This window comes from Lepidothrix coronata, unplaced genomic scaffold, assembly GCF_001604755.1.
Source record: "Lepidothrix coronata isolate B3197 unplaced genomic scaffold, Lepidothrix_coronata-1.0 Scaffold0, whole genome shotgun sequence".
NCBI classification, from domain to species: Eukaryota; Metazoa; Chordata; class Aves; order Passeriformes; family Pipridae; genus Lepidothrix; species Lepidothrix coronata.
In genome coordinates, this window is record NW_016690180.1 from 172501 (window position 1) to 199059 (window position 26559).

At 36.1% G+C, this 26559-nt stretch overlaps 1 protein-coding gene across 5 annotated transcripts in view; it reads left to right on the top strand.

Annotated features, from left to right (window-relative positions):
• TENM3 (teneurin transmembrane protein 3) overlaps positions 1-26559 on the top strand; it is a 459642-nt gene that overhangs the window by 96364 nt on the left and 336719 nt on the right. The window contains exon 1 of one of the 5 annotated variants that reach the window (XM_017827468.1): positions 26103-26127. The exons of 2 other annotated variants lie outside the window; for them this stretch is intronic. The gene's annotated coding sequence lies outside the window, so the exon portion shown is untranslated. Of the gene's footprint in view, positions 1-26102; positions 26128-26159; positions 26462-26559 lie in introns of those variants that run through there. 2 more of the 5 variants (XM_017827167.1, XM_017827324.1) reach the window with 2 other exon arrangements.

The following is a 26559-nucleotide window of genomic DNA, read 5'->3' on the forward strand; positions in this document are numbered from 1 at the left end:
ATGAACAAAATAAATCCAGGATGATGAGTGTATACGACCCCTACTGCCATTTCAGCAAAGAAAAATATGTAAGGTTAGAGTATATCCCATTGCCTTACAGTTGAGGGAGAGGGATTAAAAAATTTAAGCAACCCCAAGGTTGAGCTGAAGTTTATGTTGCAAGATCTATAATCAATACTGCTAAGACTTCAGCTAGAGTTGTATCCTCTGTTTGGCATAGTCCTTAAAGAAATAGAATGATCACATAAGACCTACGTGGATAGACTTAATTAATAGAAATTGTTAAGCATGAAGAAGATGATGGGAGAGAGAGAGGCCATTAAAATGGGTTCCTGCTCTCACCTCTCAATTTGCATTCTGGTATTTGCCCTCATACAAGTTTGTGGAAAAAGTAGTGTGAGTGAGAGAGCAGGCAAACAGTGTTGATCCGTCAGTTTGAATATAGTCCCTGCAATCTTCTGGATATCTCTGATTTGAACTAGCACGCTGCCTTGCATTTGTGCTTTGTGCTGTTTGGAATGTTTAACTGGTGGTGTTACAGCAGAAAGCAGGCCGACAATTAGCTGAGCTGTTACTCACAAGTCTGTCTGGTGCTCAGATTCCCACTTAGAATAATGTGGGGTAAAGAAAGCAAAGTGACTTGTTTTGTAAAAGGTGGCTGCATACTTCATTACGAATATTACAAACAGCGTGGACTTCACTACTGATTTATGTGAATGATACTACATTTTGAATGATTTTTTTCATTGCCTTTCTTCAAACTGAAATCTTGGTCTGGAAGAAAGAAAGGGCCCCATCCTGGACTGGCTTCCCATAACACAGTAAATGGGGCAGGAGGAGGCTGCTCCTATACAACTTGTGTATGCCTCCTGAAAATTCAGCTTCTTTCTCCTCTTGGGTCTGATATACAAACAACTGTGAATGCAAGAATGATATTATCAATAAATTGCCTCAGATTAATTTCTATTCCAATTCTGAGTAGCAGATGTAAGTGAAAATCTTGAAAATACGTTTGCTAAATCATGTGGTAAATGGTCTTGTTGATGACTGCACAGTTGCTCTGGGGTTGGAGCTGTTAGGTACTTATTATGGGAATCCAACAGAGCAAATTAAGAGAAACCTGTGTGTGTCCTTGTTATTTTAGAACGTTTATGCTTGTCTTCTGAGACCTCATGTAGGACCCTATGACCTAAAAAGACTTGATATCTTTTAGTCAGAGGTTAACTTCTGAAATCTCAGTTACTGACCTATCAACAATGGAAATAATCACCTCCAAGGGAGGGTTTAGTGTTATTATTCTTTAATGCTAAATAGCTGAATATTGCTGCTAACAATACATATAAAGTAGCTTTTTAGCATTCTGTTTAGTTGTACGTGGTATTTTCACTCATAACTGAGTCTTTTTATGCTTGTAAATTGAGGGGGAGAGGGGACATATTTTGTTTCATTGTAAGTGACTGCCGAGTGGGTTTATTATTTGTAGCACCATTATAAGCATTTCTTTAATCTGAGAGTATTCAGATACAGTGGGTGGAACTTAAATTTATATGTGAGTGTTCCTTGGAAATAGAAAATACTATTCCAAGTACAGAAAACTGCTGTACATGGTAGAGTTTGCCATTATAATGAGTTCTGTCTTAGAAGAACTAATGCATGGTATTTTTTGCTGGTTTTAACTGTTATATTTCAAGATTTAAATGTGTAGTCCATTTAAAACAAGTATAGCTGCTGTTTAAAAAGTTTATTGGATACTTTTCCAGATGTAGGTCTTTAGAGATTTAACAATTTTTAATGCTAGTATACAAATGTATACTTTTACATAAACTTCAAATTTCACTTTGGAACAGGTCAATCATTTTTCTCCCTATTTCTTTTTCTAACTTCATTTAGTTTTCTCTTAAATATCAGATATCTGAAAACCTGTCATAGTCTTCTAGTGCCATTTTGCCAGGATTGTAAGAATTTTCAGTAACATTTGTGAGCAGTATTACTGATAGGTCTTAGAAAAGACAAATGATCTCTTTTTTTCCTCAAAGGTGAGTTCCACTGTTACAAACACGATGGCTAGCAAAACAATTATGCCATCAAAAGACAACTAATTTAGCTGGAACTCACCTTTGAGGAAAAAAAGAGATCATTTGTCTTTTTTAAGATTCATACATGAGCTTTATCACTATAGTAATAAAGTTCATTGCTTGCTTGGTAATCAGAAAGGGCTCATACCTCTGGAAGATGTAACCACACTTATGTACATTATCATGTGCACAGTTAAGTTAAGTTTTAGAAAGCACATGGTAATGTGAGTATAGCATACTAATAAATATGGAACGTGTGTTTTGGTTTAATTTATGGAATATTGCGAAGTTTGAACAAAATCTTAAAAATACCTGAAACAACATTCTGTCCTTCCTGTTTTACCTCAGGTTCCTTTGGTAAGGTTTAAAGATTTTTCTTACTTCTTATTATAATAATACTTATTATATATTATATATCTAATATTCTAGGACCCTCTGTTGTCTTTAAATAGCATTTTCCCACCTTCTTTGTCAGTTTATTTGTAAGGCTCTGTATCTGCAATTTGCATAGGCAGTGTTTAGATAGCTTCTCCGTAAACTATATTCTAACCATGTATATTCACTAGTATTCACTTTTCATTTTCATATCTGTCTTTTGTTTGAAGCATTAATAAGTGCTTTCAAAATTAGTTGTATGTATGGTTACCAGCTGTGTTGTCATCAAGAAATGATTTTCATTGAGTGGTATTTTGGTAAATATCTAACATCGTGAATTAATATGTTGGGCTGGGAACTGCAGTAGCTTTGCTTTGGTACATTTGCTTCTGTTACTACTGTGAATAATTATCAAGGATAGGGGGGAGGGGTAGAGATGGGGCAGTAGTACTGCTTTATCTGCAGTTGCTAACCTGCCCAGATCTGTCTGCTACACAAACCACAACTGTTGTTGATGTATCACGTTGAGCTTCTGTTAGGCTAATCTTTTTTAAAAAAAGAGAGGCAGGTGAACACATGCATCCGTGCACATGGAAGGCTAAAACAAATACAAGCCATTGGTTGCACTTCTTAATGAAGAAGGGGGTGGTGGTGGTGGGAAATGTAACAGATGTTGCTTTTAATGACATTAAGTTTGCACATAGTCCCAAACATGTCAATATCTCTGGGTGATACTTATCTGCTTAGTTCAAGACTTCTATTATTCTAAGAGCTACAGGTACCTAAAGAGAAACAGTAAAATTAATTTTTACACATTCATTATTAGCATTTTCTGTTTTGCCTGTTTCTGGCTTTGATAGAGACTGATTTGGACAGAACCTGATACCCTTAAAAGTGGATCTTCTACTAAAGTTTTTGCATTACTGAGATACTAATAAGTAATGAAGAAAAGAAGAGAGCTTTTACTCCTGCAGACTACAGCTGCAGAGTATTTCAGAATGTTGTGTAACAAGTCACTGCAAGCTATTCTGTACAAATGGTGAAACTGGATAAAATACCATATGGTGCCACAGAGTACTTCAAAGAATTATTTCAATATTTTGAATGGGCTAAAACATCCCGTGCAGATTTACCCAGTCTAATTGGGATTTCACAGTTGTACTGTTGTAAAGAAGAATATCTGTGCAAGCTAAGTTGTGGACAGGGGAGGTGAAATCACGCTATAGTACAATATAAACTAGATGAGAATTAACTTTTCCTAAAATGCATAACAAACATGATCATGCTGTTAGTAGCACAGTGGGTTTTATGGTGCTTTTGTAATTTGGATACTCTGATTTGGAGTCTAATTGGATTCCTGGGCAACACTGAATGTCTTACATTCTTAAGTTGTGTAAAGACTATTTGAAATAATGGGATTGACTTTAACCTTTTAAAGTTTCCTTTTTAAAAATCCATTCAAAAAGATTTAAAAAATAAGCCTCAGTAGAATTAGAGATTTCAAGAAACATTCTAGTCTTGTGTCTTAGACTATAGGCAATCATTCTGTTTGGCTCTGTAATGGATAAAATAAATTTACATTTTATTTTTTCCTGACCTCCAATTACAAGTGTAAACCAAGGGGCTAAAAAACTTCCAGTTCAACTTGGAAAAAGCAGCTACCTTGAAACAGAGCCAAAAAAATGTCATTTAGGAACTCAATAAATACTTACAGCTGATCTGAAAATCAGGAAGGCACAGTGTATTCAATGATTTTGTGTTTCAGGAAAGAGATGCTGATATAGATGCGTTGAGTGCTTCTTCTGTGAGGGGAAAAAAAAAGACATTTGGCTTTTGTTTTAACTACAACTCGTTTATGAGCTTGGTGTTCTGTTGCTGTTTAAGCAAAAGTAAGGCAGGAGTGTGCTGTTCTTTTGTGTCATTGCTGGTGCTTATATAAAACCAATTAAAGCTGGTTCAGAAAGCTACTCAGAGCAAATATTAACCTTAAGCTCCCTGTATTTCCTCCAGTATTGTTACTGCTTTCTGAAACAGTGCACCTTTCAGTCATTACAATTCCAGAGCAAAAGAGGAACTCCGTGGCCAGGGCAATGGGGAAGGACAGAAACAGTAGTGACTTTGATTTCAACTGTTATAAAATTTCATTAACTTGATTAGACTCTGATGTACTTGGGATTCTTATCAGTGTGTGGCTGAAAGGATGCTGTGATGTGTCAGGTAATCTGATGTCTTTGGAGTATTGATTCTGTTTGATGCTGGTCTGTGGAAATACAAATGTTGGGCTGAAAACATCACAGGAAATAAAATTCATAAGTGCAAAAACCTGTTATTGCAAAACTTTCATCTGTCATAGGCCTAATAATGATGTTAATGTTTGGTGCTTTATCATTAGTATTATGTTTGGTGCTTTATTATTAGTATTAAAGGGAGCATCCTTGGCAAAGGAATAGCTACTGACTAGACAAACTGTTTTTTCACATCTGAACTCACATGCAGTTAATTGTGTTTTAAGAGGTTTTGAAGACATTTTTAAGTCAGATCTACAGGCCGCCACACAAAGAGAACTGAGAATTCTAATGGGAGCAGTATTTCCCAAAGCATTTGGGAAATATGTGGAGAAAGTGGGAATATGTGCAGTCTGGTCTCAAGGGAGCTGAGAAATTCTCTGATGGAAAGAAAAAGCTATGTTAAGAGAAGTTTGGATATGCAAAATAACTTTGGTTTGAGCAGTTTTTTCTTGCTGGTGAGGAAACTGAGGCAGGGAAATGAGTGTGCTCTTGCAGTTCTGTTTGCATATCCATGTGTTTGTTTTTACATCATTTGAAGTTAAAAACCAAATCTGGGCTCACTGTTTGTTTTGGTGCTATCCTTCTCACTCATTTTCCTGGAGATATGACCTGTTAATCTAGAATGCCTTCAAGTTTTAGAGCCCTGTGGAGCATTGCACACAAAGTGAACAGGATTTCATGAGATCAGACTCTTACTAGGAGGCTTAATCATCTCAACTGCAATGCCTAATTTTTGGACTGTGCTAAAGTCTCTCCAGAGCCTTAAGCTCCTGAGACCTGCAGTCCTTCTTTGTTAACTTTATTAAAATACTACATCTCTATTAGTTTACTGGAAGACATTCCAATTGATTTTTCACCAGAAATCACCTTTTCAGGGTAGTATAACAACTTTTTGTTTATTTTTTTGGGAAGCTCATTATTCAGGTCCTGGATGTATATTTTGTTGTTCTAACAGCTCTTGTTAGTGTCTTATTAAGGGGTTGTCCAGTGTGCAGTAAGGTAAATCAGGGAATAATTGCAGTAGTAAGGGTATTCTGCAGGTCTTGTAGTCCTGCCCCTCGCTCAAAGCGGGGCTACCCTTGAAAGTGTGGTTGAGTGGCTCAGGGTGTTTTTAAGTTAAGCTCAGAAAATCCACAAGGATGAAGATTTTACAGCATCTGTTGGCAGGCAGTTCCAATGCTTTACCACACTCATTTTGAAGCTACAGAAAGGGGTTTTCAGTGTATTTTGCAGATTTTTGATTCTGATGCTGACTTGACTGTCTTATTTTTTACTTCTGGGTAAAATGCAGATTAATTGAACATACCAAGCCTGTTTGGTTTTGAGCTAGAGCTTTTAAGTTATGCCCTCTAAGAATACTGAATTGCTTTTAAATTGGTGTTAGGATTTTGTTTGTTGACATCTGTTTTGATACATTGGAGCTACCGTGGAGTGTTTTGTAAATCCTGAAACATTTATTCTGTTACCATATACCATAGTTTATATACATTTGGTTTTTTTGTTTCAGAAGTATGTAATGGGAGTCCTCATTCTAGGCTAATGCTGAGATGAGGAGCTTGCACCTGTCTGGGTTTTGCCCCTATCTCCAGAGAGTGTGTCATTATTTTCACCTGGGTTCAGAAGAAGTAGTGTTGTGCATCAAGCTGCTACCTTGAGAATAGTAATATTCCCAAAAGAATAAAGGATCTGAAAGTAGTCGATAACCTAGTTAAAACTTGTTCTTGAGGGACAAGTAAAAGTGGAAAGCTGTAAAGGTTTTTCTCATATAACCCTCTAGCTAATCAGGGGCTTCTAAAATTACATAGGCGGTTGAAGATCAAGTTATCCATAAGGTTTTATCACTTTTCATGTCTGTGAAAATGATTTTTTTTCTGTATGAACACTACCATCTTTTGAAGAAAGGGACTCAACTGCGGTGCTAATGAAGTGTAAGGAACTAAAGCTGTCACTGCTGCAAATGATATTTTCAGGAATGAGAAGTTAGTTTACTTGATGCCTCATAGCAAATGTCTTCAAAAATCTAAGGTGCTGTCTGTGTGAATTACGATGAAAGCATTGAGAGAGGAGGTGTTTATATAGTCTGTCTGGTATGTCTTTTCCAAAATACATCTTTTGGGTACATATTTTGGGAACATATTTTTAAAGCAAAACTAGTACGTTTGGTGCACTTCTGTTCCATGAGTTAAGGGAACTGGCAGCTGGTGAATTACATAGGTGATTCTAAATGTATATCAGAAAAACCCATGCATAAACTCTGCTCTGGAAGTTTTGACCATTTGACTGAGAAACTTATAAAAATATTTTAAGAAATATTCTCATATTACTGTTACTAATTTTATAGCTTTTTAGAGAAAATTTTGTGATGCATTTTTCCAAGACTTTTTTTTTCAAGATCCCTTGATACCTGCTCATACTAGAAGTAGAAATTAAGTCTTTTTTGTAATATAAACCTAGAAGTTGGAATGCGTACTGATCTAGTGGAATATTACAGCACTTCTGTTCACCTATGGCTAACTTGGTAGGTCACTGGTTCATCATTGCAAGGGACAAAACAAATAACAGCTATGCACCTGTTACACTTATATTTTTGTGGTAGTCTCTGATCCTGTTAAAAACCACTTGAACTCAAAGCACTTGAAGTGAATTGCCAAGCATGGACCCTGCCTTGGAAAATGGGAGCACAGCCCCTGTTCTGAGTTTCAGTAATAATCTCTTGTCAAGAGACAAGGGTTAAGACCCTATTTGTATGTATGGAATTAGGTTGGAATTTGGACTTTTGAGAATCTCTGGATACACCCTTCTTGTATCTGCAGTACCCTATGTATTCGTAATAATCCTTCTGCTAGTCTCCTATGGATTTTTATTTTTTTGTCAAGTATGTAAATATATATCTGTTCTTTGAAACTGAATATTATACAATATATTTTATTAACATTTTAATTATTTCAAGATTGCTGAAGACTTGTTATACTGACTTAGTGTTGTAGTGGATCTATTGTCTACTTGTTCCCCAGTTTTATGCTCCCCAGTGACCCTGACCTTAATGCTTCAGCATTTCTAGTTAGCATGTTTGTCAATAGACCCTTGTTGGAGGGAACTGTACTGCACTGGACGTTGCACAGAGATGGACATGATAGTCCTTGCCTTAGGAATACATAGTGTTAAAGGTAAATCTAGCACGTGAAGTCCTCCAACCAGTTATGTGAGTATGGGCTGAGAAAGGTGGAGTATGTGTTAACAAAACCAGTTGATGATTTTAACATCTAGCTGCATGACAAATTTTCCTTTTAGTTAGTCATGGTAAGTACACTATTACCTACACTTTTACTAAATACCTAATTGAATCTGAAATGCTGAATACCAACACTTTTTTCCTGATAAAATAGTATTATTTGTGTCTTAGAAGATACTTATTAGAAATGCAAGTAAATCGTCAATTTATGCATAATTTTTGTCTTGCAATCACATGTTTACTGAAAATATGAATAGATGTGCTGATCTTGCATCCAGATCTCTTCAATATTTATATTCCTTACTTATTCTTCTAAAACTAAGGAAGATTCTTTATTGTTGTGTTGCACAGTCATTTGTTATGGGTTGTTAAAATGCTGCATAGTCATTTGCTATAGACTTAAAATCGTGTTTGGCCATTTGTTGTGGAGAGTTAAAATGTTCACTGCAATGTAAAAAATTGAACTCTACTTGGATTATTAACTTCCCTCCCCAGTTGATATCTCAAGTGACAGAACTGTCGTTAAAAGTACTCGGCTGCTCTAGCAATATCTGACAATCGTGAAGTTATAGCCATAATAGAGTTGCATATAATGGATAACATCAGAAATTTGGGTGGGGAATTCATAGCTATAATTTACTTTCTGGTTATGCTGAGTTTTCTTTCTTAGAAAACACTATTATGATATTTATTGCAGATAACTTAATTGCCACTTGACAACATGTATGTTTTTCTTTTTGTGTGTCCAAAGTCATAAATTTACTAGAGATTCACTTGCCAGTGTGGGACGGAGAAAGCAGAGTTCTAGCTACATTTACTTCATCCCAACCCCATCTCCTTGACAGCTGGATCATTTACTGATCCTTCTCTTCACGTGATTTTTTCTGGGATCAAATAGAGTACTGCCATGCTGAGCATTTCCCAAATGTAGGAGGACTGATAAAGAGACAGACTTATCTGAGGTTGACAACTAGATTGATGGTAAGCAGTGCAAGAGGTTCAAGCCTCATGCTAGCATAAAATCATTTGATGGATAGAAATATTTGCTTATAAATTGAAAGAGTAGGTAATAATAGTGGTTTTTATGATTACATTACATGATATTTTATGATTACACAGACTAATAGCTAACAGATGGCACAGTATACATTGTACTTGTTTACCAAGTTGATGGATGGCAGTGATTGAAAAATGTTTTTTTCCTTGTTGCATTACTCTGAAAGCTTGTAGTGGACAGGCAATTTACAATATGAGTTAACAATAATTTATATCTGCTCTAGATTTTGGGGGACATCAGTTATTCTATTTCTTATTTTATTGGACTTCTTTACTTCTTTCAATGATATTTTCTTCTCAGAGGAAGGGGAAAAAAATGAAATGTACTTTGAAAGCCAGACCTTTAAAAGGATGCGTGTGTGCTTATGGTCCACATATACAAACAATATTTACTTGTATGAAGAATAAACGGTGAGTGTTTTTTTCCACTGTTCTGTTTTAATGTTTATCATATTGGACATTTTGATGAAAAGAGATATGCTCTGTCTTTTGTTTAGGCACCTCAGCACAAATCTACATTGCTATATTGTATGCTTCCAAGATAGTTAAAGCTGTCCAGTCACAGTAATAATTGCAGTGGTTTTCATCCCTTTTGTTTAATTGGTATTGACTTACTCAAATTATCTATGTGTATGTTCATATGTATCTGCTCTTCAAGTGTTCTTTTGTTTTTCTTTCTTAGGTGCTATGGCTTGAGAATACTCCATAAGTGTGGAGCTGTTTCATGAGTAGTAGACTTAAAAGGTGTATTTTTTTCTAAGTTCGTTCCCTGTGTATTTTAGTGTCTAGTGTCAGGTACCCCAGGTCCCTGCCATGTCCCTCAAATGCGCCATTCATTTCAGTCTCTCTCAATGGTTTTTGGCTTTATTAGGAGCATCATGCTTGTGGTTTCAACAAACAGAACCTGAATTCTGATTAGCTAGTAGACTGCTTTTTCTTTAAGCTGTGGTTACTTTTCCCTCAAGAGTTGCTGTGTTGGGTCTTATTTTTCTGTAAAGTTTCTAACTTCTGTGAAATTCATATTGGAGACATCAAGTATCTTGCAAAATTTGATAGAACGTGGAAAACGTGGTTCAGATTTTATGTTTTCTGTTTAGTCTTCTCATAATAGCATTATTTTTCTGGAAAAATTAGGCTAAAACGATCAGATGGTACCAGAATGTCGTTTCTCTTTAAAGAATCAATCAAGATCATGGATTTTTTTCCCCCTAGTAAAAGAGGAAGGGAAATCATTGCAATAATTACTGTGACTGGACAGGATAAAGCATAACTTGAGATTTTTTTTGGATAAGAAGACTCTTGCCTTTTAGCCAGAGGACGCTTCATAATGTAGACGTCTGATTTCTAATAGCAATATTGAGTTTAAAACTGTACCTTGAATTCTCTTTATGAATTCACACACATGACACCTGAAAATATATTATTAGTAGTATGTTCAGTTTTATATCAATCATAGATAGATCCATCAAGTCTCCATAATTCTACCTTACAACTACCATCTCTCAAAGGGTTTTCATCACTCCAAACTGCTAGTGGCCTTTCAGCAGTGACGAAGCCTATGATATTGTCTCACCTTTTGTAATGTGAAAAGAAAAAAATATATTCAGACAGTTGCTGGCAGCTTTAGTGAGCTTGTTTTCCATAGTCCTTATTCCCAAGGTGCACTTCTTTCCTGTGCAGTAATTGATTTATTTTCTGTTTCCTTCATCTGCTTTTCACCACTGCATTCAGATTTGGGTGGCAAATATATATGTATATATGTGTCAATGATTACTGTGTTGTTCAGCTTCCCACCCTTGACTGAATTTTTACTTCTCATTCTCCACAAGATCCAAGTTTCAGACCAGTATGATAATATGACATTTTCTAGCTTGTATGAGTAAAGCTGAAATGCCTTTGGTAATGATGCCTAGCTCTGGTTGTAAAGAAGAGAATAAGAGCTAAACAGTAGAAATCCAGCTACCACGACTCCAAATTGATTTTGTATGGAAACCGGAATTATGCACCTGAATGTCACTGGTAAATGCTAAGGTCAGCAGTACAGGAGAAGAGCAGGAGTACACAAGAGGAGAAAGAGCAGTGCTTGTCTGGCCTCTTTAAGTTTTTATGGTGTTTTTGCTGGGAGAAGATGAATACTTGAGCAAAAAGTGATGGTTACCTCAGAAACGGTTTTCAGGTCTGGATTCACTGTGTAATGCTTGCTAGATTCAGATGATGAAGCCAGGTTATGGGGTGATGATCACAGTTTCATGAACACTGCAGGAGTCCCTGCCTGTGCCTCTACCTGCATGAGCATTGTGTGGTTGGATGCAGATACAGGCAGGGGAATGGACCCAAGTTAAAACTGACTTGGTGAGCTCTGATAACAGCGACACCCCAAACTTTGGGATGGGATAAGGGGCAGGGGTGCACAGACCTGGGCAGAAGCAGCAGAGCACACATCGTTACTTTTAGCACTACTGTGGGCTTATACATGTGTAAAGTTCCATTAAAACTAATCTTAATCTTATTGTAGAAATACGTATGCACATTTCTGGTTTAGAAAATGACAGTGGTTGATGTGCAAGTGGTGTTATTGTGCAAATCACAGAGTTGTGCCAGGATCATAGATCATAAAATAGGCAATAGGTCTTAATTAAAGAATATATAAAATGTACAGTTGACTTCAGTTGTCTTTGCTCAGATTTTTATTAGCTTTTTGTTTGCAACATTGATTCTTATTTATGCATGAGGTCTGCAGACTGCTAGATGTCCTTAGTAAAATAATGTAGCAAAATTTTAAATAGTGGCCTTTTAAGAGTATGTGCTTGTGATATCTATCTTACTGCCGCAAAGCTGCACAGCACTCACTTTGTTGTTAAAGTTGCTTTTTTGTATATGACTTATATGTTTTAATATTTCTCTTGTTGAGAGGGAAAAGGACTTTGCATTTTGTGTGTGTATCTAAATTATGCCTTCCTGGTTTCAGTACGATATTTTTAGTTCTATTTTCATCCTGTTTACATGCTCGTGTAAGTCACTTTGTAACTCTTCTAACGACTTAATACTTCCATTAACCATCAGTATTTGCAAACAGCAGGTTTATTCACATTGGGTAACAAATACTTTAATAGTTCTTCAGAGCAGTCTCAAGGAATATATTGCAGCATTTTTACCAATTAACTTGGTATGTAAGATGGTGTAAGTATCGATCAAATTTCAAAATTGAACCTCTGTATTTTGGGAACGTAGTGAAAGTTAACCACAAATTGTCATAACTGATTTGCTATGTATTTAGTCAGTGAAGTGTGAAGGAGTCTAAGAAGTCTATGGAAACTTCTTATTTCATATCTCAGAACTTTTAACTGTTGTTTTCCCAGAACCATGTCCTTCCAGGTACATTTTTCTTCAGACAGCCTTAAGAGCTGAGGAAAGTTCTTAGAGATTGTGGAGGGAAGTGCTGTTGTCTGTCCAAAGCAATAGCTAATGTGCATGCTTACTCCCAGATTTGCAAGCGCTGGTTCAAGTACCTGCATGCTGCTAATTTGTATGCTGCTAATGTGTGTGTCTCCAAGAAAGGTGGTTCAAGTGTATGTCAATACTAAAACAAATGGATTCAGGTTTTCTGAAAAGGACTGTCTACCGTTCAGGGTTCAGCAATAGATTTTGTGTCTCTACAGGAAACAAAATGGGTTTCATATCAAAGATTTTTATCTCTTAACTGTTTACTAACTGGTATAAGTAAAATTTGTTATGACTCTTAGAGATTTTTGGTTTTACTTTAGTTTTTAGAGAAGACAACCTATTTTATTATTGTCTTGCTTTACCTTCTAACCAAAATGAAAGCTGAAAGTATATAAAATGGTGCACTGGTCCATCACTACATCAGTCGTTTCTGTCTGATCCAAGATGATTGCTCTTCAGATTTGAAAATCACTGCTTCATAAGGACAGTGACAGCAGTTTTGGGGAGGTGGTGGAACTGATGAGTTTTGTTTTGTTTTGATTAAAAAAAAAAAAAAACCAAAAAAACCCAAAAACCTGTTGTGTCTCTTTAGCAATTAAAAAAAAGTATATATTTACTGTCTCACATATGACAATGTTTAAATGCCCAATTCAATTTAAAAGAAATAATTTACAAATAGTTTAATTTTCTGAATTTTGGAATGGAAATTAGCCTTTGTATTCTGTTCCTTAGTCAAAAAGCTGTGAGTTCAATACCAATGCTAATACGAGGCAGTGCAATTGTATGCATGAAGGGATGAGGGAAAACAAAAAAAGTACAACAGAAAACATAGTTCATACCTCCACGAGAGATATTTTTAGTAACAAGAAGACTTTCTTCTTTTGTACATTATGATTTTTAGTCACTCTTCAAAATTAGACCCTGGTATTTGCAATAGATTTTAGTGCAATTTGCATATTGCATACAGAAGAGAGAGAGAATATATGAAGTATATGTGTGTAGCTCAACGCAGAAAGAACCGTGTATTGCAGAATACACCATCTAAGGAGTGTTTCTGCTGTGCCTTTTGCAATCGGACATGTCTATCTCGTATTGGCCTCATAAGCCACCAGCGTGCCTGTAACAAACGTGGATAGAGCCTTCTTAAATCTTTGTTCGCGAAGCCCAGCCATGATGGTGATGATGATGTGTGTAGGTATATTAATTTATTGCAACAAGTCACTTTAAAGTATTAAAATTGAACAAATAAGACCCAGTTCTGTACTTTAAAAAGCAAATTGATTAGAAGTTTCCACTGCTGTAGATTCGCAAGATGTCTTGAAAGAATGAAGGGGGGGGAAAATTGTTGTTGTTTCCCCTCTGTCTGTGTTGTCCATGGTGTCCAGTCCCCTCTTCCCTTGCTAAATGACACTGATTTGTTTATATGTTTTGATTAAGAACCTGGGCACTTGATGTTGCTCATGTTCTAGATGCTAATGTTCATGAGATAGGAGCAGACATCTTGCTCAAGGTCACAACAGGCAAATTCAGGAGACTGAATCCAAAATTTGTTCTCTCCACTTAGTTTGCTCTTTACCCTGTTAAAAGCTTTTTTGGAAAATTGAGTAGTATCTGTTTGTGCTATCAGTTTTCTGTGAGAAAAAAATTATAATAGTGAAAAGTAGGATATTGATCTGGATTACATCCCTATATAATGAAACATTCACTGACATATCTTGTGTATTTTCAGTCTCATCCTTTTAGGCACGATCACACTTCTTCCATTTACTTAAGAATAAATAATAATTTTTAAAAAACACTCTTCTCACCTTGCAAATGATTGACTGTGTTTGTTTAGATCAGTTACACTGTCTTAGGGAAGCTAGAGGGGGAATTGGAAATGTATCTACTGTATCTCTTGTGTAAATTAGTTTTTTGATCGTTTTGATAGAAGATAATTGCTTAAACATGACAGTTAATTTGTGTTTTGTGTTTCAGTGTAGAAGCTTCAGAGAAAGTGTGTTACAGCATGTACAGCTGACTTTACTTTAAATTTTCTTTACTTTATACCAGAGGCATTTTTATTTCAGCTTGAAGTACAGTACATGTTTTTTGCAGTATGCTAATACAGCAATCTGTGCAAGGAATAGAATCTTGGGTTTAATCTTACTTTAGAAGTTACTGGCAATGACCATGTCTTTGCTATAAAATGCTACCAAATTGGGAAAATGTAATATTTAATGTCTGCCCTTCAGTACATAGGGTCTGGAAATCTTAGCCGAAATCAGTTTTTCCAAGCAATGAAAATTACAACTGCATATGTTTTCTATCAATAGCCTATAGACAAGTTAGGTTAAAAGACTTATTTTAAACACCCCTTTATTGGCTATATTCATTTGTTATAGTATATGGATGATTAGAAACAAATAAATTTTTGCTTCATAATAAAGCCCCTAATATTCTATCCTTGGATAATAAACAGGCGTTGGCTTTTGATGAAATAGTAAATGAGTGAATAGTCATATTTACAGTTCTGGCTATAAAAGAAGAAATCCAGATGTTCACTATTAGCCTGTCTGAATCAGTTCTCAAGTTTTGATATCTGACATAAATTGAAATGAAACAACCAAATTGTAATCTAATGCTGTGTTGTTACACCTCAGTCTTAAATTGTGCTTGTGCTCAGAGTAATTTGAATAAACTTGGAAATATTCATGGAACTGATGCTGCGTAATTAATGGGAGTAACGAATTGCTGTATAATTGATCCTGCTGTGGTGTTGCTGAAGAAATGAAACAGGAAGGAAAGTATCTGAAGGGAGCAAAACAAGCAAGGAACTTCTGTGGTGTTGGTTTGTTGTATAGGCTCTGTGTCCGTGCCTTGGCATGCCCTGCTAGGCAAGGAGTGCTTATGCTGTGGAGGCCATTGCGTTTTCAGTCAATCGTTTGCGTTAGTTGCAGGTCAGGAGTTCACTGAATGCCCTGCCCCAGTGCTTTGCTATTAAGACAGCACCATATTTAGCAATAAGAATTAATTTTAAAATAGTGCCTTGACCATCTTTCAGAACCTTTTTGCAAGAGCACCGTGTTTGTTGTTAATTTATTTTTGAGCAGATGCTTTTAAGATTCAGTATCCTTTATCATAATTCATAACAGAAAAAATCTTAGAGATACTAATGTGGTCACTTCACAGAAATGCTGATGACCAGACACTGACTTAGAAGTAATACTTTCACTACTTCATCGTTATGAGAAACATAGCCAGCCTCAATGATTCTTAAGACCTGAAGCAGTTGCCTGGAGAAATCTAAGGAGAAGTGTTAGGCTTGAGAAAGCACTGATATTTATGCCTCTTGTTTAATGTTTGTCAGTCTGGATTTTGAATTTATACCATGGTTCCTAATGCAGCCAGTGACTGTGATGGGGCAGGCTGTGCTGCTTAACCTGTCCTGGGTTCCTGGTAGTTCATTGTGTTGGAGGGGGCCTGGGGGCTCTTCCTTCTTTCCCCTGCCTGCAGTGAGCATGCGATCAGCAGGGACACACTGACTAAGAGCACAGCACTTTGGCATTTAAAGAACAAATGAAGCTTACCCTTTCGGTGCTTATCTTAAAATTGCTGTACTTGTGAACAAAAGTCTCAGTAATGGGTGTAATGGTATTTTATAATGTCATAAAAAGTAAGTTTAATCTTGATTTGTTTGCTGCTATGGCAGAGTTCCTGAAACATCACCTCTGCTTCTTTTCCTGAATAAATTTATTCTCTTATAGATTTTGGTTACTGGCCTGAAAACTCTGCCCAAATGTAAGAGTGCTGCTGTATATTAAAATATATCATTATTCCTCTTGGTACCTAGCATGATATATCTGAAGTAAAACATTTTTAAAGGCACACATACATCTTCCTGAGACAGATTTTTGCAAATCTGTCTTCATTTACTCTCATTAGTATTAAGTCAGTACAATTGATAACAAATGTCAGACTGTAATGTTTCTGGTGAAGCAGACCATCTGCCTGTTTTGTAATATGAACATTTATGCTTACAATCAGTATACTTCAATGACTGGGCTCAAAATGCCAGGTAGTAATGTCTGTTATTTGAGGTCTCTGAATACATTATGTATATTGGAACAATAATTAGTTCCATGCTTTATAGCAAATGTAGGTATTAAAGGAGATTCTTTCTGAGGATTGCTTGCCTCTCTTGAAAGTATCATCCTCCTCTTAGCCTCTATTTTATTTCTCTGTGATTGTTTGTTTCTTACCAATGTATTTATTTTTAAGCTAGTTATCCTTTCTTTGAATACATTTAATTTATTAAGGCTGACAGTCTACCAACTAAAATACTATTGTGATATTCAAACAGAATTATCTTGCCATCAACTTACTAATTTGTCGTGATGAAAAGTTTTCTTATGAAAAACAAACACTAAACAAACTGAAAGAATACAAATATCTGCAAAATCCCTCAAAACTTCTAGGACTGAAGTATAACTTGCTTTTTTTCTGCAGGGAACAATTGAAAGTGAAAAATGAATTGTATTTCAGGTGACTGCTTAGTTGTCCTTCCCATATTGATATATGTTCTTTTACTGGGAAGGATTGAAGATAATGGGCTTAGGTCTTTTCAGTTTTCCATAAATCTGACTTCTTCACATCAGCAGTTGAAATCCATATGTTTGTAGTGAGACACTATCAGTTTTTGATTCACACTGCCAGTCCCTGTGCCGCATGCTTTGAAAGTGGAGTCACTGTGTTTGGGAGTGCTGGAACACAGCTCGTTCCTGTACACCTCTGGTCCTGCAGAATGGATGGCACCCTGCAACCACAGAAGTTGACATGGAGGAAGCAGGAAAGGGTTTAGCACCAGGTCATTTTACAGAAGTGCTGTTATGCAGGTCAGTTGCCCAAAAAACAGGGAATGCCCGTCTGAACAGGTCATTTATTTAGTAGGATGACTTCATGAAAATCATTGGCAGAGAGGAAGAGAAGATGGGAGAGGGATATCTCTGCTGTTCATTGACGCAGCCCGGGGGAAAAAAGGTTTTTTCCACTTCGGAGATGGAGGATGAAACGGACCTTTATTGAAGGGAGGAGCCATCTTATAAAGGGTAGGGAATGGAAAGTGCTGGAAAAGTGGGAGGAGTTAGGGAGGAGAATGCTAACGCAGACCATATAAGGAGAAAAAACGGAGGTCCTAACCAAATAAGGGATTACTAAATAATGAGTTACTGCAATGCGACACTTATGAGCCAGTCAGGGAGAAGGGCATAAACTGGGGTACAGAATACTGAGGATTTTTATAAAAACCAGGGAATAGGGTACAATAAAGGGTAAAAATACAATTAACATTGAACATGAACACAAATGCAGAGTTTCAACAGTCCCATTCATCATCTAAATGCAGAGAAGGTGTTGTCCTCAGGGGTACTGCAGATCTCTTCACATATATCTATTTCTTTTTTCTGCTGCTCATAATCAAACCTCTCCTGGTCTCCCACAGTTCATAGTTTTCCTCTAGCCTTTTTCATGGAAGAGGAGACTCTTCAATGTCTTTGACTATGGAACCTGTTGAGACTCTGGTAGAAAATAGGGAGATTGGGGTTTTCTTGAGACAAACATTACTATGCCTGAAAAGAAACTGGAGAATTGTGGTATATTAATAGCAAAGTTGTATGTTATGGAGGCATTTTGTTTACGAAGAAATACTGTAAATAACATCCATGAAAAAAATGCTAGATGCATTCTTTCATCTGTTTTGCAGTAACCATTTCGATTTGAAAATGAAACAGTTGTTAACACTTAACAATGCACTTACAATGGGTAGAGAAGGTTTGCTGAGTTATTGCTAGTGATACATAAACTAATCTTGTGCTTACTAAATTTCTTTCTCCATTGTGATTAGATAATTTAGCTATTCTTTTGATTTCTCAAGATCAGCTGACTTGAAATAGTATTTGACAAAAAGAAACTTTTTGGTTTTTGCAGGGTTGGGTTTTTTGCAGGGCTGTGCTACTGGTTTTCAAACACTGGCAAAGCTACTTCCCCACTTGTGGAATATGACACTATGTTTTTAACAAACTTTCCTCCCTTTGCTGGTTTATTCAGTGTTTTCAGAGCAATATGTTACGCTCCCATTTTCATGCTTGGTTTGGAAACCAGTTTAAAACTTGAAAATAAGCAATATTCATTCATACATCTCGAGTTCTTTTTATTTACTTCTGCAAGGTTTCTTAGAGTATTATGTCTGAGTAGCTATATATGTAACTTGTAGGTATATATATAGTGTATGGTGTATGTACTTAAACATTTATTTATATGTTAGATTCTTGCATAAGTACTCAGCACGTGTTTGTCTTTACCAGTTGAAGCAGGGCTAGTAATCTGTCCTGTAAAATATAAATATCTGTATTTCTGCAACATTTGTATTTCTTATTTGTCCAGCGAGTCTTAGTCTGACAATGCAGCAGAGATGTATTTTGTGTACTGAATGTTAACAATTTTTGGATGCTTCAAAGCATCAAGATTTTTAAGCTGAGGAGTTTAGACAAAGAAAAAATCAATTGAACAAAACCTTTGCTTAAGATTAGTTCTTGATGCCGTGATTCTAAGCAGAAGGTCTGATAACTTGTATGTAGAGTTACAATCCTATAATAAAATCAGGGCCTGCAAGTTCTGCCAAGTTTCTTAGTAAGTAAATATTTGGCAGACTCTGTCATTTGATGTTGAAGAATGTAAGAGGTAGCAGACATGTAAAATTGCAGCAGGTTTTAAAGCTGTAGAGCTGCTTCAATGGAAATAAAATGTTTTAAATCACAAGATATGGTATGCACATCCTTATAGAACATTTAAATATAATCATATTAGGATGTTATATTTTTATGTGCTCTGTAATGATGTGCATATGATGCATTGTTGTGATTTAAAACATTTAAATCTTCATTTATTCTTTTCCCTTTCTAGGTTTCTTTTTTTTATTCTGATTTTCCTGATCTCAGCAATAAAAGGCAGCTTCTGCTACTCTGTTTTCTTTTCTTTTTTTTTTTGGAAGACAAAGTTTTGGCAAAAGGATGCAGTACTTTTTGGATTTACAAGCCCACTTGTTAAGATGGACTCTGCTTAATTCATGTAAGAACTGGAAGACTAGAGAGGACTCTCCCTTTTTCACCTCCAATCCATGTGAAGGACATAACAAACATTCATAGACCATACATGAAGCTTAGAATGTAGATCTGTTTTCCAGGCTTAGAGTTAAGCATCCCCTAATATTTGACCAATATCTACATAGTAAAAAAAAAAAAAGTTACAAAAATTTGCAATTAGTTAAGACTTCTTTCTTGACAAAACAGTATTGTCCTACTGTTTTAGTTTTGAGTACATTGATATGTATGACATTGATAATGTCATTCTGTTTTCTCATTAGCCATTTTTTACTGTTATATCATTATACTAATATATGTTTATTAAGCATTTATATCATAAGTGTTTCCTGTGATGACAATTTAGTTTTTTTCAGAAATTATGCATATTCTGTCAAACCTTCAGTTTGAGAGAAGCAAGGAGATGATCTAGAAACTGTTCTGGCTCTGAGAAGAAACTTAGGCATGGACCGAGTTGTTAGTTAGTCAGATGCTTGTAGAGTCTTCAATTTTGGTTTATTTATGAAATGTGCAGCACCGATTGTAGTTGATATGTGCTGACAAGTGGTATTTTCACTTTACAATTCTATCTAGTTAGGTAATTTAAATAAATGGGTAAATGTACTCAGTACCTGGAGTGAGCTAGCCTGCCTACTGCTTTGCTTTCTAAGAGTTGGCTTAGATTGTTCAGTTCATAACAGTTTTAAATGTCATGTCTGTAAAAGGCCTGATATGAAGTCCTCCAGTGAAGGAACATTTTTATCATTAATTGTTTGGTAGTGAAAAGAGAAGATAGTGTTAGACCTTACTCATAGTCTTTTCCATAGTAGTTATTAAGAAATTACATTTGAGATTGACCTAAGTCATAATAATGATGCCTGCTGTAAGGAACTCTGTGCAGTCTCTATGTGCAGGTATTATTTCTTTCATTTTCTCCTCCTTATATAACCACTATATTTCTACAAATCTTTCATCCAACTGCCTGCCCTATCCTTTTATTGTGGATATTTTTCTACACATCTCTTAAAAAATAAAAGAAGGTGTGTGTTCATTTCTTATGTGACAAGACCCTTGCTCTCTCGAGTCCCTCTCACAAGGGTCACTTCTTGGCCATTTGCTCTTTCTTATATACTGTGTCTAAATTATGCTGCTAACTGACAGTTCTGTGCTTGTGATTTTCAGATGTACATATTTCTTGACACCTTTAATGACTCTTCTCTGTTTTCTTTGCCTGCTGGTGTTGACTTTCCCTCTAAATACTTCACATAGATGTGTTTCTCCTGAGGACAAATCAACTGTTCTTCTTGTATAGTTGCTATTTAGACTTTCTGTGAATAACCTTCGTAGCATGCTTGATCCTGAACTTCTCAAATGATATTTTTCCTCTACTTGCAAATATGATTTAATATATATATTTAATATATATAACACTGGCAGTTTTTTTAGTACCTTGTGGTCTGAATTTCCTGTCTTGGCAGTTTCATTTCTCTCTGTCTCTTCTTTGTTTCTGTATTTCCAGCTTATGAAAGAAGCATTCGTTCTTCTGACTATTCTATAACTTGGCTGGCTTCCAATCAAATTCAGGGATCAATATGCTGTCTCTTATATTTTGCTTTCAGTGTTTTCCTTTCATTTTAGCACCGATTTTAGTTACACGAGTAAAAGGTATTTTAATAGGAGCTCTTGAGTAATGCATATTGCTTGAAAATAATTTTTAGGCTGTCATGTTATTTGGGTGAATAATTTTCTTAAAACTTAATTTTGAAGTTGTTTGCAGTTGTTTTCATTTGTTAGATTTTCAAGTGTATGTATGTTTACTGTGATTCATGCATGACATTGCATACAGTCCTTCAGCTTTTGGAGAATAACAAAAAACCAAACTCCCTCTGCTGTGATGGCTATTAAGAGTATTTCTACACTACCAAGTCCAATGCTGAGGCTTGTTGACCGATTTAGGCAGACTTTAAAAAGTGCCAGTTCTAGAGGTCTAGTGGCTAAGAAGATAAAGCACTTATTACCTACTGCTTCTACATTTCTCTGTATAAAGTTTCAAGATACCTGAATCCATTTTGGGCAGGATGCAAGTGTCCGTCATCTTTCTATTCCGTATAAGCACTTCTGAAGATATAGACATTTTGCTGGAACAGTCTTGTAAGACTTATGCATGTTTTGCTCAGTGAACCGCCTAGGAAGACTGCTTTAATGGCTACTGCAGTGACTATTCACAATTAAGCCTACGGGTGATTTTGTTTTGACTTTAAGTCAATGTTTACTCCACTCGTTTTTGCCCCTGAAGTTTCTTTGCTGGGATGATCTCTGCATTACTGTTGCAAATAAAAGCAAATATTTTATAAACAGCTTTGATTTGTTCCAGTATCAAAGAAGACTATTTGAGATCCGATCTACAAACTCCTTATGACTGCTTTGTGCACTGATTTGTACCCCTTTCAATGTCTTCTCTAATTTAAAATTAATTCTCTGCTTGCATTTGCATTCAAAGAGTCAGTCTGCCTGACCAAGAGATATTTATATGGGAGTGGTGAGAGCTAGAAGCTGATGCTTTTCGTGGAAACAAGACCTTGCCTGTATGCAGTGCAGTGGAACCTGCCAGCTTGCACCACAAGCAAGGTGTGAGAGGCAAGGGGACAAATCCCAAACTGTGTTACTGTGTGATAGCCATAGAGGTGAATGGCAACAAAAGCTCTAGCTCTGAACTTGAGTCTTACCTATATTGACAGTGTTTCAGCTCTCACCATCTCTCATCTGTAGAGCTGATATAATGTTCCTACCATCAGGTTCCAGCCAAAGGAAGTGTGGGGTTTTTTCTAAATGTCAAGGGTTGAGGCACTTTGGAGACTGTTGAATGCAGGCAAATTGTTCATTAGTGTGTTGTTGCTGGCTACAGCTGCAGAACTTGAAAAGAGGTGATCGGTTATGCAAAGGTCAGAGCCTATTTGGAGGCTTGTGTTTGTTTCAGTCAAAATGCTTTAACTTCAAATGTGAACTAAGGAAAACCAGTTCCTTCCACATTGGTGTTTACACATCGTGATAAATTCAGCTAGACTTCACTGACTGACCAGGGAGTAGCTCTGAAAGGTATTATGTTTTGAAGTTAATTCTGTCTAAACAGTTACAAAATGTTAGCAAATTTTCAAGTACAAAAGACAAATTTTTACCAAAAAGACCTTAAAGTCTCTTACTTTGTTTGAAAGTTTAAAATTTCATTTTTTGTTGAAACATTTTTCTACTTTAATATTTTGTCTATCGTATATAGTATTTCAATATTTTAGGAGTATGCAGAAATCTGGAGGGGTTTTTTTCAGATGTAATTTAGTATCTTAGCAGCCATAGTGCAGGCAAGTAATTGTTAGGAGAAGTTATTGTTGGGATTAGTCTTCTAAGTTGTAGAATGAATGTTCTTCTTTTGAATGGAAAAATAGTTTAAGCATCTTTAACAGAGATTCTGCAAGGTTCTAATGATAATTTCTTTATCGTTTAGATCTAAAGGCAAGAATAATAAGATGTCCTTAAGAGCTGTCTTGGAATAGAAGTTGGGGATCAAAAATTTATGGCTTAATCAGAGTATGAAATTATGATGCCTCTGTCAGTGTAGGCATATATTTATTATTTTCATTAAGCTTACCTTAATAATGACTTGTGGTAGAAATAAAATTTTAGGTTTGATATATGACTAAGATTAATTTAGTTTCTTATTATAATCTGGAATATTGTTTTATGTTGACTTTACATTTTGGTGTATGGGGGAAAAAAACGTTTTATTCTGTTGTTACTATTGGTCTAGAATGGGATGTTATACATCTAGAATACTCATCTAGAGGAAGTGGACTGTGGTTAGCTGAACACCTCCCTTATTCTTTTGTGGAAATTGATTTCTTTTGCTTGGTGTCAGCCCTTTTTTGTTTCTGAACTAGATTCCTCCCCCCCTCCCATTGCTGAGTTTCTGGATTGTACTTGTGGAAATGCAAGTTCTTTTCTCTCCTAATTCTTCATTCTTGCTCTTTCCCTAAGATGGTTGCTCTGACAGTCAAGGCAGCACATCATACACATCAAAGCAGTCCCCTCTTACTGTCAGATAATAGTGCTGAATGCTCAGCTTCCTTGGCTACTTGCCTTGCTCATTCAGAACCAGTGTGTCCTCTGTCCTTGGGAACATGTTCTCCCTCTTCCTGGTTTGTAGGTGGCAGGGTTGTAAGTACCAAGCTTTGCTACTTGCCATCACTTTGTCATCAATAGTGTAAGCAGTCTTCTCAGCTCTAGAGAAGCCACTGCTGTGCTTCACTTTCTACTACAGGGGCGAGAGATTTTCCTACAGCTAGCAGCTGTGTATGCTGCATGTGTTTCCATCTGCTGGAAGATGCTGTCATAAACAGTATCACTGTAGAAGTGTCCAGCAGCTGCGCTCGCAACAATGCTCAGGCTTTGGCAGGTGTTACTTGGAGCACTCTTAGCAAAAGACACCCCAATGTTTTTCACATTCACAAAGTTAAAAGTGCTAAGTGGCTGTGAGGTACTGGTGGAGGCTGATGCGGCTGGCATCCACACCTGGCCATCTGGGATCTGCAAGTAAGTAAGAGGGATAAACCTTCTCCAGTCTGGACAAAAGGATGCCAGTAATCTTAGAGTTCTGCTGCCTGCTTGTGACCAGGATCAGTGACTGCCAAACACTTTGTGTTGATATTAAGAAGATTATTTTCTTTTTTCCTGGAAGGCATAAAACATCTATTAAAGGGTTAGGAACTTGGAAGATACTTGTTTTTCATAGTCATGCTATTAGACATTCATAAGTAGTTTTTTCTTTTGTGCTTTCTTGCTGCCATACTTGGTGTAAGTCTTATGCAAGAGACTCACACAGACTCCTCAGCAAGCTTCATACAGAATATAAATGTAGCAATATCCCTCGTGATGTAATATTTCTAGTGTATTTATTAATAAAGAATAACAAAATATTTTTGTTAAACTAATGGAACAATCTGTAAGCTTGGGGAAATTGAGAAAATAAATATGCAATGTTTCTCACTTAGTCTGTCTAGGCATCCTTTGCCTAAAGACTGCAGTAATATTTTGCTAAATTGTTCATACAAAATAGACATCTCTGAAGAAATGTTGCTTCAGATGAGTGTTCTTCTGAGTATTCATGAAATGAAGAAACTAGAACTAGTACTTTTCACACTAGTAAAATTCTACTTGGTCCCCCAAATCTAAGAACTGTTCATTTCAGAGGGACAGAACACATGTATTTCTCTTAAACTATAGCCTTCTGTATGTCCATTTCAATGGCATTTCTACTTGAAACTATTTAACCAGGGTAAAGGAGATAGACCTGTCCTCTGTCCTTTAGTTATCTTGCACTGAATTTCTCTTTTAAGCTTAAAGATTTGGTTTTAAAAGCTCTCTCCAAAGTTCAAGATGCACTTTACAGAATATTGTTAAATAGATGAAATCCAAATGCAAATAGATTTTTGTTGAATTGTGTTTGATTTTTTTTTTTTTTTTTAGTCTGAGCAATTTTTTTATTAGTAGTAAAAATAACACAATACTGGAAAAAATATTGAAGCTAGGGTAGATGGCGAGATAGAATGTATCTGAACAGAAAGTTAACCTTGCTGCAAGCAGACATTTCACAGCACTGTTTTCTATCTTAGAAGTAGTAATTAATACAGTGAATTCATCAGAATATCTTACTTAGAGCTATGGCTATGATTGGCTCTTTCAAGCTAGGTATTCCTAAGAATCCAGCACTTAGGTATTGAATTATTTTTTTATTCTTACACCATTCTCAAAATTAAGATTGATTTTACCTGCCAGCATGTGACCTTTACAAATCACAACAGTACTTTATCACTTGATCCTTTTTCTGAGGAAAATCTACGTAGATAACGCAGGTCCCATTTATTATTATCTTGGAATCAATACATTCCTTGTAAAATTCTCTACTTTACAGAGGTTGCTGTAAATAAAAATGTATAATATGGAAGTGATTTCTTTAGGACAGTATTTGTGAACATAAGATTTGATAAGTATACAATATTTGAAACAAACCACAGTTAGATTTGAAGAGTCAGCTATTATGAAAAAGTTACAAGCAGTAGATTTTGTTTTGGAAGTGTGTAGATGGAAATATTTTTTTAGTGGATATGATAGCTATTTTTATTCTGTATGCCTCAAATAATGTGCACTACACAACTGTAAACCAGTAACATTGCGTCTTAGATAAATATGCTTTTCAAGCTAAACAGAACACTTTCTGCACGTGAACAATCTTCACTTACCTATAGGTTTTCAAACTTTCTTTAGTTATATCCTGAGTCTTCATTAGTTTTCCTGAGTTTATCCAGAAAAATGAGTGGTTTGTAACTATTATTAATAGCCTTAATAGAATGTTTAACTATGTTTGTTCTTTTGTATACACTGGTATGTAAGAGAATGGAGACAACCTAAATAACTTGTCACTACCAAAAGATACCCTTCTCTGACCTGTGCCATTTCTTTCACTCCTCACACCAGCTGTGGAACTAAGCATAGTGAGATGCTTCAGCTCACTGACCCTATATGGTTTGAACCTATATGAGTTGAGGAGCTTGCAAAAATGGTGTTTGTAATTGTAATGGCTTTGAGTCTAGGCCTTCCTTCCTGGCAACCAGTAAGGAAGGAAGGAAGTATTCCATCCTATTCCTTTATGTAATCAAACATATAAATAGACGAAGAGGGAAGCCTCTTCCTTTTTTTTCTTCTGGCGAGGTTTGGGGAGCTGAGGCCTGGCCGGGCCTACGGGGCCTGTTGTTTCTGCCAATCTGGGGTCCGGTAGCGTGGCGGTGGCATTGAGCACGATTGTGCTATTTCAGGAAAAGTATTAAGGTTTTCTTTGGATAGTTCTTTTTTTTTCTTTTTTTTTTTTCTTTTTTTTTTGTGGGGGGGGGTTTCTTTTGGAGGTGGTTTTGGGGTTTTGGCGGGGG